General features: G+C 40.8%; 1 protein-coding gene across 1 annotated transcript in view; it reads right to left on the bottom strand.

Annotated features, from left to right (window-relative positions):
* Window positions 1–16,078, bottom strand: part of CLYBL (citramalyl-CoA lyase) — a 192,252-nt gene that overhangs the window by 136,650 nt on the left and 39,524 nt on the right. The gene's annotated exons all lie outside the window — the stretch shown is intronic.

Genomic DNA, 16,078 nt, shown 5'->3' with positions numbered 1-16,078 from the left:
CCCGGCTCTGCCAACTGTCAGCTGTGTGACTTTGGGCAAGTCACTTCTTTGTGCCTCAGTTACCTCATCTGTAAAATTGGGATTAAAACTGTGAGCCCCCCGTGGAATAACCTGATCACCTCGTAACCTCCCCAGTGCTTAGAACAGTGCTTTGCACATAATAAGCACCTAACAAATACCATTATTATTATTATTATTATTATTCAAGGTCATCAGGTCCCACATGGGATTTGCAATATGAGTAGGGAGGGAGAACAGGTATTGAATCCCCATTTTACAGATGAAGGAACTGAGGCCCAGAGAAGTGCGGTGACTTTCCCAGGGTCACACAGCGGTACATGGTGGAGCCGGGATTAGGACCCAGGACCTTTGACTCCCAGGCCCGTGGTCTTTCCACTAGGCCACACTGCTTCCCTACAGTTACCATCCTATGATGCCATGGCTATAACTCAAAGCACCCCAAGTTACACCTGGGTGTAAGGGGTGATGTAAACGGTGATACCACCCTAAGAATCTTTTCAGGAAATCTCCAGGTCCAGAAAGCCACCTTCCCTCTTCAATCTAGCGAGCTGCCTCCTCTCCCAGCACAATTTGAGGAAGTTTTCTGACAAGGTGGGTGGGGTGGGGAGTATCAAGTAACCCACCAGCCATAACTGACAAGGCCACAGTGATGGAGGCAGAGCTGAATGCGGGAGATAGTAGTAAGACAACATGTCTCCCCCAGTAGGGCCAAATTAGACACGGTCCTGCAGAGTTAAAAAGGTTAAAAGTTGATAACAATAATAATAATAACTGTGGTATTTGTTAATCAATCAATCAATCGTATTTATTGAGTGCTTACTATGTGCAGAGTGTACTATGTGCTTAGTACAGTGCTCTGCACATAGTAAGCGCTCAACAAATATGATTGATTGATTGATTGATTGCAGAGCACTGTACTAAGCTCTTGGGAAGTACAAATTGGCAACATATAGAGACAGTCCCTACCCAACAGTGGGCTCACAGTCTAAAAGGGGGAGACAGAGAACAAAACCAAACATACTAACAAAATAAAATAAATAGAACAGATATGTACAAGTAAAATAAATAAATAAATAGAGTAATAAATATGTACAAACATATATACATATATACAGGTGCTGTGGGGAAGGGAAGGAGGTAAGATGTGGGGATGGAGAGGGGGACGAGGGGGAGAGGAAGGAAGGGGCTCAGTCTGGGAAGGCCTCTTGGAGGAGGTGAGCTCTCAGCAGGGCCTTGAAGGGAGGAAGAGAGCTAGCTTGGCGGATGGGCAGAGGGAGGGCATTCCAGGCCCGGGGGATGACGTGGGCCGGGGGTCGATGGCGGGACAGGCGAGAACGAGGTACGGTGAGGAGATTAGCGGCGGAGGAGCGGAGGGTGCGGGCTGGGCTGTAGAAGGAGAGAAGGGAGGTGAGGTAGGAGGGGACGAGGTGATGGACAGCCTTGAAGCCCAGGGTGAGGAGTTTCTGCCTGATGCGCAGATTGATTGGTAACCACTGGAGATTTTTGAGGAGGGGAGTAATATGCCCAGAGAGTTTCTGGACAAAGTTTACTATGTGCTAAGCACTGTATTGACTCCTGGGGTAGATACAATATACTCAGGTTGGACACAGACCCTATCCCATATGGGGCTCACAGACTAAGTGGGAGGGAGAACAGGTATTTAATCCCCACTTAACTGAAAAGGTCAGAAAGAAAAGATCTGATTATTGACAGGAGCCAGGCAGGTGTTCTGAAGGACTTCCTCCTGTGGCAAAATAAGAGGTGAGCTAAAGTTGGTCTTATAAAGTGGGAACACCCATGCTGCCAAGCTACACTGTCACTCCTACCTGGATGGCAGCAATGCAAGGAAAATGTTCAAGAGTTCAATCAACAGAGCTGACTGATTGAGGAGTTCACAAGTTGAGAGAAGACAGAAGCAGGGTATGTCTTCTGGTTTTCAATTCTGGAGGCTTGTTAACATTTTGAACAGGTTGGAAGAAGCTTTACAGTCTGTCAAAGTCAAAGCTGAATGATGGTAAATTTAAATTGTGGTGTTTATGTATTCAGGAATCAGTTGAGACTTTGCAATCACGATGTGAAGGGTTACCGTAATTCTAAGGAAGGTATGCCTTTCCTCACATCTAAGAAGGAAGATTCTTAGTTGCACATAGTATTGCTGACAGAAAGTGGAGTCTAAGTGTCCTCAGGGTCACAAAGTAGATGAAATGCCAACTTGAGAGGCTTTCTAGAAAACCACTGATTTACTAAAAGTAACAGTAACTTACAGACAGAAAGAAAATGTATCCATAAACTATATTCTGAACAGTGCTCAGCAATCTCCAGCAGACTGGAAGCCCTTCAAGGGCAGAGAATATACTTACTAACAACAACAATAATAGAAGCGGTATGACCCAAGTGTTGTGCTAAGTGCTGGGCAAGTTACAAGATAATCAGGTAGGGCACAGTCCCTGTCCCAAATAGGGCTGAGAGGGAAGGAGATCGGGTATTGAATTCCCATTTTACAGATTAGGAAACTGAGGCACAGGGAAGTTATGTGACTTTCCTACAGTCCCTCTAGACTGGGAATTCATTGTGGGCAGAGAAAGAACGTGTCTATTAACTCGCACACAGTAAGTGCTCAACAGAGAAGCATCATGCCTCAGTGGAAAGAGCCCATGCTCTGGAGTCAGAAGTCATGGGTTCAAATTCCGGCTCCACCACTTGTCAGCTGTGTGACTTTGGGCAAATCACTTAACTTCTCTGTGCCTCAGTTACCTCATCTGTAAAATGGGGATTAAGACTGTGAGCCCCACGTGGGACAACCTGTTCATTTTGTAACCTCCCCAGCGCTTAGAACAGTGCTTACACATAGTAAGTGCTTAATAAATGCCATTATTATTATTATTATTAATAATAAATATTATTGATTGATTGGTTGATCCCACAGCAGGCAAGTAGCAGAGCAGAGATTAGAACCCAGGTCATCTAACCTCCTGGACTGTGCTCATTCCACTATGCCATGCTGCTTCCAATTACTATTGTATTGAATTCTCCCAGTGTTCTTCATACTGGGAGAGTTCAAAATCTCCAGTGGCTACCAATCAACCTACACATCAGGCAAAAACTCCTCACCCTCGGCTTCAAGGCTGTCCATCACCTCGCCCCCTCCTACCTCACCTCCCTTCTCTCCTTCTCCAGCCCAGCCTGCACCCTCGGCTCCTCTGCCGCTAATCTCCTCACCGTGCCTCGTTCTCGCCTGTCCCGCCGTCGACCCCCGGCCCACATCATCCCCCTGGCCTGGAATGCCCTCCCTCCGCACATCCGCCAAGCTAGCTCTCTTTATCCCTTCAAAGCCCTACTGAGAGCTCACCTCCTCCAGGAGGCCTTCCCAGACTGAGCCCCCTCCTTCCTCTCCCTTTCCTCCCCCTTCCGATCCCCCGGCCTTACCTCTTTCCCCTCCCCACAGCACCTGTATATATGTATATATGTTTGTATGCATTTATTACTCCATTTATTTATTTTATTTGTACATATTTATTCTATTTATTTTACTTTGTTAATATGTTTTGTTTTGTTGTCTGTCTCCCCCTTCTAGACTGTGAGCCCTCTGTTAGGTAGGGACAGTCTCTATATGTTGCCAACTTGTACTTCCCAAGCTCTTAGTACAGTGCTCTGCACACAGTAAGCGCTCAATAAATACGATTGATGATGATTGAATGAATGAATGAATACTGTAAGTGCTCAATAAATACCACTGATTGGGTTGTTAGCCCCAACTAATCTCCTAACTATACTTTAGACTTTCCTATCTCTGGACCACTGCATAAGATTCCTCCTCTCTGGAGGGAATTCGTTCAATTGTATTTATTGAATGCTTACTCTGTGCAGACCACTGTACTATGCACTTGGAAAGTACAATACAGCAATAAAGGGAGACAATCCCTGCCCACAGCGAGCTCTCAGTTTGGAGAGATCAAATCAGACAATATTATTCCCCCATTTCCTAACCCTTTTCCTGAAGTCACCTTTCAGAAGGCATTCTCCAAACAATGCCCACCTCTTTGGCACTTTAATAAATATCTGCTTAGTTAATTGATTTATTGATTGCTTTTTTCTTTTCTCACTTCTAGTCACCAGTTGGCTCTATGCTCTTCCTCCTATTCCCAGGGTCTATATACAATTTGTGTCTGCTTCATTAGACTGTATACTCCTCAAGGACAGGGACTGTGCCTGTAATTCATATTATACGCTCCTTAGCATCTACTACAGTGCTCTGCACAGATTAAGTCCCCGGTTCCGTGCTCACATAGACGTTTAAACAAAAATAACACTAAAACCTAAATGGAAAACAAAAGCTAAAAATCCAGCAGATGCACAAAACATACTTCTTTTATTCATCACAGAAGCCGCGGTTGGTGTCCCCTTTGTAGTCAAGCCTACCTAATGTGAAGTGAATTGGAGAAGCCCGTTGTTGGGTAGGGATTATCTTTATCTGTTGCCGAATTGTACTTTCCAAGCGCTTAGTATAGTGCTCTGCACACAGTGAATGAATGAACAATGTATTGCAGTCTTGCAGACAGCAAACCTAGACCAATCGGGTCAAAAAATATATCACTTTGAACTTACTTAATCAGGCCTACTCAATTTTAAATCTTGCCACTAGCATTTATTTTCCACTACATGGCCAACTTCTAAAATGTGGCCTCACTGAACTCTAAAGAAGAAAAACCCATTGCTTTTTTTGTTTCTCACAACTTGTACGGAAATGTCATAAACTAATGTTCTAGAGTACTGCAAAGAATACCAAATGTCTCATCTAACCAGGCAACTTGCCCCTCAAAAACTACAAACCTACTCAACAGCTTTACTGCTTACCTACAGTTAAAATAATAATTAATGATTTTAATCATTACAAATTACATCTACAAATGTAATTTGTACATTACAAATTACATCTACAAATCTACAAATTTACAAATTATTTACAACTACATCTACAAATTATTATGATTATTATGATTACTGAAGCCTTTTGCTTTTCCAATGGCAAAATGTGTTGCTTTTTAAAAAAACTTCCCTCTTTCAATTAAAGGCCCATAATATATCAGCACATCTACACTATGCTGAGATAATCACTCTGTTTTCCAAGAAGTTTTCAAAACTCATTAGAACCCTCAAAAATTTCATTTTCTACCTAATACTATTTTCTGTCTATTGAAGACAACTTGCTGCACTTCACTGTTCTCCATGTCACTGAACCAAGAAAATTCAACTGCAAACACCTCTTCATGACTTTAAATTCCCCTGGAAACCAAACCCAACAGGAAATTGGGCCTGTGGCCTGATTTCTTTTAGGAACGAGCCTAATTTCAGCGTTGCTGCAATGAGTACTGTAGTAAATTTTAATGAACAGCAGATAAATTGTGTTTGCTGGCATTTTGCTCTGATTTTCTTCAGTGACAAGGAGACAGCAGTGTGGAAGTTTTAACCCTAGCTCTGCTATTTGTCTGCAGTATGACCTTTGCAAGTCACTTCACTTCTCTGGGCCTCAGTTACCTCATCTATAAAATCTGTACAATGGGGATTAAGACTGTGAGCCCTATGTGGGACAAGGACTGTGTCCAACCTAATTAACGTGTATCTACCCCAGAACTTAGTACAGTGCCGTGCACAGGGTAAGGGCTTAACAAATATCAATAAAAAGAAAAGATAAGGGGACAAGGATAGGTAAGGAGAGCAGGAAAAACATGTCTGTGAATACTTGTGGTGAATAAGCTCTCCATAGGTCAGTTGAGGGACTTTGTAAAACAAGGTAACTTTCCAGCTAAAAGTCAGGAGGTGGTGAGTAACCTTGGTAAATTGTATAGTGATGAAGAAAATATGGGGGAAATGAGGCAGAAATACTTCTCAAATGCATATCAGGGCAAGTATCCTGGGCTACATTTTACCTTGGGCTATATAAGAAGCATCAGGCAAATCATTTGGTGCAGCCAAAGCACTTGACAGTAAGTTCCGGGAAGGTGAATGAGTCAACGTCTCTTTCTACATCTGGTGCTCTCCCTTCCTTCCACTGAGCCTGGGAGTACCATGTGGGACAGGGACTGTGTCCAACCTGATCATCTTGTATCTACCTCTTGTATCCTGTATCTTGTATCTACCCAATACAGTGCTTGGAACATAGCAAGTGTTTAACAAATGCAATTATTATTTTATTATTTATTCTTAGCTACAGTCTAGCTTCAATTCAGGAAATTTTGACTAACAAAGTCCACAGGACAATTTGGACCTAAGAATGAAAGAAACCCAACATATCAGTAATAGACAATGCCTTGGTTGGGAATTTGAGATTTCTGCAGAGCCAGTCCCTGAAATTAAATAATGGGGCAGAAAATATGCCTGTCTGAAAACCTAACAGATTGCCTAAACTCAAACTTGTCTTGCAGCTCCAGGAACTTTGTCTCTAATCGGGCGATGTTTACTGTGCGGGTTATAAGAATCCTGTTTATATCCCAGCTTGTGAGTAACAATCTTTGGAAGCTAAAAATAGGGACCTATGGGGAGAGAGAAAGAGAAACCTTTCAACATCAACATGATACGCTGAATTACGAGAGCTCTCAGAGGGGAAGAGAGTGGAATGGCGATTTGGGAAATCAATTCAAAATCTCCCCAAACAGACGGCTTTGGCACCTAGGCATTCTCCATCTTGAAATAAAGGGCTTGAGGTGAGATCCAGTGTTGCCCAGTGTTTACGAGTGCAAAGAAAACCACGAGGAACGCTGAATTTGCAAATGCCTGGAACCAGTCTCATACCGAATGAAAGGCGGTAACTAAGGTAGAGATCCAGGGGAAACAGGGAGACATATAAGCAGCTTTTCTAGTTGAGTAAAACTTTTAGGGGGAAGGGGACTCTGCCTTTTTACAATTTGTGGTTTTTCCTTTTTCTTTGCATACTCAAAGATTTATGGGCCTAAATTAAAATAATGAAAAAGTAGAAAATACCAAATACTTAATACGGTGCTCTATATTGAACTGAACTGACCTGAGTGAATGAAGTGCTTAGGAGAGTACTACATAACAATATAACAGACACAATCCCTGCTCACAACAAGCTTATTACAGTCTGGGGGGGTGGGGTGGGGGGGCAGGGGGCAGGCCCAGTCTCTTCATTTTGGGTACCCGAATGGCAGGGGAGGGCAAGAGAATGATTTTTTAGAACTGCCCAGTTCCAAAAGAGAGCTATGAACTGTCATTGGGAGCTCATCAGGCCCCGGAAACCAGATCAGCCTATCGATTTAGGGGGACCCAGTACAGTCAATGGCGATTCTGTGTCGAATCCAACTTAGAGATGTCTGCTGAGCCACACTTAGAGACTTCAGAGGCCAGTCCATGACATAGCTACTGCTCCCAAGGGGCTTGGATGCCCACTGGTCAGTCAGTGCCCATACCCTCTCAGACCAGTAACTGTGCCAGGGAAATTGCTGTGGATGAGGCAGACTCTGGCATTCCAGGCAAAATTGGAGAATTGAACCCCTTGGACCCACAGAGATAGGATCAAGCACTATATTTCTATCTGTGAGGGTAAAATTGCAACTGTTGAAAGCTTAGAGAAGTGACCTCAAGGGACCTTAACTAGTCTTTTCCATACTTTTCACCTAGAAAAGAATTTCACAGAATTTCTGCTGGAAGTCCATATAATAACGATAATAATTGTGCTTTTTGTTAAGCACTTATTATGTGCTGGGCACTGTACTAAGCACTGGGGCGGATAAAAGCAAATTGGGCTGGACAGACTCTGTCCCACATAGGGCTCACGGTTTTAATCCCCAGAGGTAACTGAGGCATAGAAAAGTTAAGTGACTTGACCAAGGTCACACAGCATAAGTGGCAGGGCCAGGATTAGAACTATCAACCTATCAAACTACCCATATTTTGATCAATCAATCAGTGGTATTTATTGAACACTTTCTGTGTGCACAGCGCTGCACTAAGGACAAGGGAGAATACAATTCAACAGAGGTTTGGGGTTTTTTTAATGGCATTTGTTAAGCGTTTACTATGTGCCCAGCACTGTACTAAGTGCTGGGGTAGATGCAAAATAATCAGGTGGGACACAGTCCCTGCCCCAGCTGGGGTTTACAGTCATTCATTCAATCATATTTATTGATTGCTTACTTTGTGGAGAGCACTGTACTAAGCACCTGGGAAAGTACAACACAACAATAAACAGTGACATTCCCTGCCCGCAACGAGTTCACAGTCTAGAGTGGGGGAGAGACAGACATCAAGGAGGAGTATTTAATCTCTGTTTTACAGATGAGATAACAGGGACAGAGATGGTAAGTGATTTGCCCAGGGTCACACATCAGACAAGTAGTAGAGCTGGAATTAGAAATCAGGTCTTCTGACTTCCAGGACTGTGTTCTTTCCACTAGACCACTCTGTGACTTCCTGAAAAAGACCATAAGAACCTTCAAGAGCCTGGGGCTTTCAAAGCCTCAAAGACAAAGCACCAACCCTACTTTAAATGTGTTTTAATTGTAATTGTTGGCTGGGTGTTACAAACTCCAGAAAATTACAGAGATAGTAACTTTGCTCCACCTGCCGTCTTATCATATTATAATAAAATCCAGAAAATTTCAGAGATAGTAATTTTGCTTTACTGGTTTGCAGTCTCATCATATCTCCATAACACCGTTTTCTGAATTACAGACAGAAATGGAGTGAGAGACAGAGCAAAAGGTCTGTGTTCTGACAGGATTCCTGTCTTTTTCCACCCCAACAAAGAGTCAAGCTGGTTCGCAATAACCAGACCGATTCACCCATACAAGAAATTTAGGGTGGAGTGGAGAAGCACATAAAGCAAATCATCCATGAAATGAATTTGAAATAAACCCTGGAAGGGAAACTCCAAGAGCTTTGTGAAACTTCTGGTGCTAAACAAGTGGCTTCTAGAGAAGCAAGCAAGCAAGAAGCAAGCAAGAAGCAAGCAGGAGAAACAAATATCATTATTATTCTAGAGCCATTTCAGATAGGCTTGTCAGGTCAGAGCTAGTTCCTGTGGACAAACCTGGAAGCCCCAGTGGCCCTAAATTGCTGCCCACTATTATGTGGTGCAAATCAGTGTTAGCCTCAAAGGCAGGGCTGAATAACCATTTGTATCAGCCAATTTAACTCCATTCACTGAAATAATAATTGTAGTATTTAAGTGTTTACTATGTGCCAAGCACTGTTCTAAGCGCTGAGGAGGATATAAGGTAACCAGGTTGTCCCTCGTGGGGTTCACAGTCTTAATCCCCATTTTACAGATGAGGGAACGGAGGCACCGAGAAGTTAAGTGACTTGCCCAAAGGCACACAGCTGACAAGTGGTGAAGCCGGGATTAGAACCCATGACCTCTGACTCCCAAGCCTGTGCTCTTTCCATTGAGCTATGCTGCCAGATGTATCGAAGGGCCAGTTCTTGCCTAGGAAGAGGGAAAACAAAGTCTTGAAAAAGCTGTAAGTGGCTTTCCAAACTCCAGAAAAGCAATGCCTGAAACAGACTCTTCAGTGAAATTTGGGCTTTTCAAAAACAAAACATCCTCCCAAGAAGTTCGACTCTAAACTAAGGCTAGAATCCAGGGCATCAGTTTTGCTTTCCCGAGTCTCTTGCCAACAAGACTAGATTTCTGTCAAATTCAAATCATTTTTGAGTGTGTCCCATTAAGTCTCCACGCTAAAACACAGGCATAGCATAAGAGATCATAAATCTTTCAGAGGCACCTAGTGTACTTAAATATAAAAATAAGAGTTTTCAAAAGGAAAGGGTCCTTAAAAAATGACAGATTTGGGCACCATCTGGGTTTTCTGGTCAGGGGGCGCAAATTCCATTGAACGGCTGAGTGGTACCCGATCTGAGAATCCCATCTGTTTTATCTAGCTTGGATCAGTCCAACAATTTGTCCATTTTGATGCTATAGTAATTAAAAACAAAACAAAACAAAAAAGAGTGCACACACAAACCCCAGCTTTATCCTCTAAATTTCCAGAGTCCCAAATCCTCATTTTTCATCTTTCATGATTTAATATAAATTTCACACTGATTGTAAAGGGGAGTTCTGTGGTAGCAGTTGTTGGTTAGGGTCCTTGGAATGAAGGGGTGTTACTGGTTTGTCACTCTAACCTATTGCCCAATGAGCACAGAGTGACTTTCAAAAGCTGTGTTTTTAGCACATTTATTTATGCTACCATCACTAATTCTCAAAAACTTTGCTTTGTAAAACTATTTATCAGGACCACTATGTGAAATCTCACTTGACATACCGACAGTAAGTAATGACATAATAGACCTTATAATGGAAGAAAGCAGTCAAATCAGAATTTATAAGCCATTTCATTGAAATTATTGTATTACTAGCTAAAATTTACTATCTACTACTTTTAAATCCCCAAAGAGGCTTTTAGTGGAATAAAAAGTGAGTCCTGGGTGAAACATATTTGAAGAATCCTCACATGGCTTAATAGAGTTTTTTTATTAAAAAAAAATGGATTGTTCTTTCTGACTTAATTTTTGCACTAGTGCTATAATCCAAGAAAACACCCTTCCCTGAATTGCCCAATCAAAACTCTTTGAGATACTAATCATATAGCTCATTAGCATAAATTACTTTCGTTACCAAATAGTAGATTCCCAAAATAACAACTAAGTCATATACGTTTACCAAGAGAGGAAAACACAAGTTTATGATTTTAGGATGACTAAAAAGAAGAAAAAAAATAATCAGAAGCCTGATATAGGTTACCAACCGAAAATACTCTCCTAGTTAACTCTGTAGTCCTTCAATTTTTTTTTGGAAAAATGAACATGAAAAAAAGCCTCAAACACAGAAACAGTCCTTATGACCAAGTCCCAAGATGTATACAATTATGCATTTCACATAAAAAATACAATTGTGTGTTGATATGATTTTATTTCTTTGGACTAGTATACAGTATATGAAACAAAAGCAATTTGTGTTTTTCATCTACTGTCTATACGAAAGATGTTTCATTATACAAAAGCAAATTCTTCTAACTCAAAGCGTACCTACTGTGGCATTTGAAAACCGGCCATTTGCAGACATTAAACTGCTTAAAGGTTCTGATTTATAAACAAGTGTACACCAACACATATGTGCTTATAATGACGATTTCTAAAAGATAAATTGCCCTTTCCCTAGCATTTCTCCATAAGTTAATGAAAAAATGTTTATTGGAATCTTTTTCAGAGAGCACCGCACAACTGGGTTTAAGCTGTCCCCTGTCAGCAATTTAACAGCTGAACAGAACAGCAAGAAAAAATAACTCTTTTGTAGGGCAAATTCCAAAGACAGGAGCAACCTTTCAAGGAGTCAAAATATTAAATCATTATGTTTAATCTTCTTTAAGGTCCCGTATTATTTAAAGACAATACAATCACAAGGGTACTGGATTAAAGCACCTGTCCAAAAGAGCTGGAGGTTACTCAAAGGTTCGGCTCAGCTCTAGCAATCAGCAGCTCATAACACAATGGCAGAGGCAGAGGGAGAAGGTTAGAGTGAATTTAGGCCACTGACAAGTCTGTTGCATCATTTTTAGGGTTTAGAGGACCAATCATAATAAAGAAATAAGATCCTCTAGCGACACATACTCTTTCCGAAGTTCTCCTGAGGAGAATGACCGTAGAATTCTGCAACTGCATTATACCGTATGCGACTTGCAATTTCCTCTAAATAAAAAAGGCTGGTTGCTTATCTTTCTTTCTGCTTTGCAAACAAAGCAGGAAAAGCAGGAGGTCACAATGTGCCCGGAAAATATCAGTTGTAAAACTGGGATCTATTAGCCACCAGCTAAAGTGAAAATAGAGAAACTAGTGACCTCCAATGAAATGCCAGTTTCTTCCTTCATGGAAGTGACAGGTTTGTTTTTGTTTTTGTTAATCCTTTTGACTCCCTTCCTGTCCCCATAATACACAACCTCAGGAAAATCCAGAATTCCATATATAACAAGACTCCTTCCAGGGAGGCCGGTGACAGGGCTGGTTTTGTTTTTCTTAATCCTCTGGCTCCCTCCCTGCTACCATGACATACACAAACTTGGGTCTATCCAGGTCTCTACATCCCATAACCGTTTATTTTTTCCGGTGGGGACATTGCAAAGAAGTTGAGTAAATGTCTTCTGATAAAATGACTTGGGTTGCAAAATAATGGGAAGCTATGGCACCCTAGGGTGTTGAGGGGCGGCAGTGAATTCTGCAAATGGAAGTGACCGCTACTGTCGGGGTGGAACTGCCACAGAGTCCTCTCCCCTGGCCACATAAAATGATCCTAATCGGACAGCAAACTTTCAAAGACCCCGACGGAAAACGGTATTACCTATACCATGCCGTGGGGCCAGTATCAAATGAGGCCATGTTAGGTCCAGTTACATATGTTGTGGAATCAATGGGAGCGCTTCCCCAGAGTCTGTAAGGTACAAGCAACTCTTTTGTCTTGGCTTTAGACAAGACACGCTAGCTAAGAGAAATGACATTGTTCATGCTTTCCCCTCCTTCAATTTGGCTCTTCTAGAAATGTATCTGTGAAAATCTCACTCGTCAGTTACACAAACACGATTATTTTCACTTCTATTGAAAGAAAATCCCCATTAATTTAACTCTACTTGTTCCAGCCTTGACAGTTTATACTGTGCCATCCACAAATATCTCAAATGCCAGCAGCCTTCTCGCTTTATATGGCTGAATGAAATGTGTGCTTTTAAATAGAATCATGAGAAAAAATGGTCCTCTTTGCTGGCAAATATGGACCTGGAATATTCTACAGAAGACTTAATTACGTCAAATTTTTCAATCAATCACAAATGACAGGTTCTAAAACTTAGTGTGGGTAATTCTTTTCCAAGCCTCATGATAGTTTTAAACCAACTTGTTAGGATGCTGCTTAATTTTGTTCTTTTAAAGACCAACAGTTGTTCCAGGTTCACATCAGTAGAGCAAGTGAATATTGAAACATCCTTTTAAATCATTTGTTCTAAACCTATTGTAGCCTTCTTTCACAAACTCCATTCCTCAAAGACTTAAAAAAAAAGAAAACATCAGTCTATTCGAAAAGAATTCCAGTTATACAAAGGGTAGCCTAAAATGTAACTGCAGAAACCAATGAGGACTTTGAGTTAGTCCTCCATGTACAAATTCAGGAAACACAGAAAAATAAGAATTGTATTCAATACGTTCTTATACAAGAATAGTCCTTGTTTTTATGTCTCCTTTTAGTCTCATATGAGAATAAAAACAGCAATTGAACACCTCTTAATCTCCTTCCATGAACACAGAACATGGTAAAATAATATCAGAATCTTTTTATTTCAACTAAAGATAATGTGTGCGATTCTGGACCATTTAATTATTTTCACGGTCAGATTACATGCAGTTTTAGTAAAGGAAACTGAGCTGAACTGTAAGGATGCAAAACTCACAAAGAAAAACTGAAAGATGGGTAAAAACACATCTTAAATAAACAAAAGCTTTTATTGTCCAAGTGAAAGCATCATAAAGTAAACTACAACTTAGGAAAACCCTTTTAAACTGACAAAATGGCCAGGCAGAGGTCAGAGAGCCAAGCAGGTCAATAAAGCCCTTCTTCCTGATTTGGGGTCATTCTTCCCTTTAGCTCTGTGCCCCGATTGGTTGGACGATAAATTCCACATTAGCTCCTCCCTTCAGCTGGAGCAGAAACACTTGAACTGCCTTCTAGCTCAACAAAAGTTTAGTTTGCTGATTGGGCATGAAACAAAGGGAAAACAGCGGGGTACAATTTATAAGGGGGCAGAGTAGGCTGACATGCTATTGTGCTTTAGAGGTATCCACAAGCTGTTAATTCTATTTTAACATTGTTAATAAGACTGTTAACACATCAGACTTTGTTTAGAGACCTTGAAAACATCAACAAACTATTAAAAGACCCACCTGAAATAAAACAGAATCCAGTTTGGTAGCATCAAAAGGTTCATTTCCATTAAAAACGTTTTATCTTAAATCTTAAAAAAAAAAAGTGAAAACACTCAGATCTTAAAAATATATCTCCTGGGGAATCCCAAAAGCCTTCAATTTGACATCTTTAAAATGCCTGTCTCATTTTTACCGGTTCAAATGTAACTATGAGGCTTCTACACTTTAATTATGTATAATAAATAAATTCAGAAGTGAATTGAATATCTCCATTCACTTTAGAGGAAAGAAAAAATGAAAATATCAAATGCATAAATCTGTGTTTTTGATCATTCTGGAAAGATTTAAATGAATATTCGATTAGGACAGCTTTATTGACATTAATTTTACAATAGAATGGAAATATACTTGCATTTCAGCCTTAAAAGAATTGGGAAAACAATCCAGGCCCCAACAGGAAATTCCTACATAAAATCCCCATGTACAATTTTTTAAAAGTTAAAGTAATTTCATGCAATAGTAGCAAGATGCTCAATCATTATAATAGGGAGATACAGTCTCAGATATAATTGTGAACAACCTCCAAATTTGTCACAAGTAGTTTTGCTTTATTTTTCTTTTGCTGTTTATTTTTTCAGATTCTTTTTCCTCAGTGCCTAAAACGGGAATAGTTGGTATCATGTGAATCAGGTGGGCAGACGAGTGAACAATGTACGACAACAAACAGCAGAAAAAAAGAAGGAAACCATCTCCCTTCAGGTGTTTTAAATGCACAATTATAACTTGTAAAATAGATAAAAATCAGAATACTGACAATTTCAGTTTGGTTTTGTTCTAATAAAATTGCCTAACATTTTCAAATCTTACATTTGTGTTTTTCTACAAATCCAAACCTATTTTAAAGACCCGTGGGAGGCCATCAGAAATAACATCTTCCAGTCCCTCTTTCTGCCTCTGAATCAGCTGTCCAGGAAATTTTAGCATGATGTGCTAATAATGCACTACATCGTATACTCTTAATAGCTCACAATATGCAAGATATAAGAATTTTTTGATAAAGCTGAGTGGTGACATTTTTGGTCTATGCTTTTAAACATTAGAGTTTGTTTTTATAGATTCATAAACAGATTTTAACACCCTATAGTAACAAGCCTCCCTTGTACGATTGCAAAGACTTCTAGGGTGTATTTGGATATTTTTATTCCCGTAGTTCTTGATGTTCCAGAGGTTGGAATTGAATTATAAGAATACATACAGCCACACATAAAAAGAGGGCGCTGCGCACGTGAGCGTCATAAATTTAGGATTTAAATCTGCAAAACAAACAAAAAAAATCCAGGAACGGAAAACATCCATAAAACCTCACCATCTCAACAGGTCAAAGAGCCTGCCTACACGTTAGTGGTACTGAGCCCCGGGAAGGAACACAATCGGTTTTGCCAAAATGTCAGCATCGGTGGGGCACTGAAAAAAAATCCCCAAAAACGGGAATTACAGCAATAAGTACGAATGATGGGTGGAAGAGAGGAATCCTAGGTGGATACCCCTGTCCCAGTTCGTTTCCCCAACTACAATGACCTGCTTCTTTCGCTGTCTTCCTGCAATCTTTTATGTTTTAGATGCAAGCGTTGCATTCCGCCTATTCCAGTTGCCATAACAACTTCATAAATGCGTTCTCTGATGTCTTTTTTAAAAAAAAAAAATAATCGCATCATTTTGAAACGCAAATGCTGCGCCACAGTTCACACCTTGCGCTCGAGGAGTCAGGACGATTTGTTTCTCTAAGAAGCCCAGGATTTGAAAATATTGTAATGTCCCTCCTCCTCTCCCAGGGGGAAAAGGGTCTTTTCCACTATGTTTTTTTTTTCTTCTGCCCTTTTCGATCGGGTTTTTGAGACAGAAGTGACCCGGGAAAGACGGATTTCCCCGCTGCCTAAAACCAGGATCCGGGCTGGTCCTTTTCGCTCGGGAATCACAAAAGCGCTCCACGTTATTTCGAAAGATGCTCCCCATCCCCACGACCAGCCCCGATTTGGCCATACGTCGTCTTAAAAAAATAAAATCAAAATCAAAATAATTAATAATAGTAATAGCCAACGAACCAGGGGACGGTAAAAACGATAAACGTTTCGATTCC

Source organism: Tachyglossus aculeatus, chromosome 17 (assembly GCF_015852505.1).
Source record: "Tachyglossus aculeatus isolate mTacAcu1 chromosome 17, mTacAcu1.pri, whole genome shotgun sequence".
Taxonomy (NCBI): Eukaryota; Metazoa; Chordata; class Mammalia; order Monotremata; family Tachyglossidae; genus Tachyglossus; species Tachyglossus aculeatus.
This window is presented reverse-complemented; position numbering and strand designations above follow the sequence as displayed.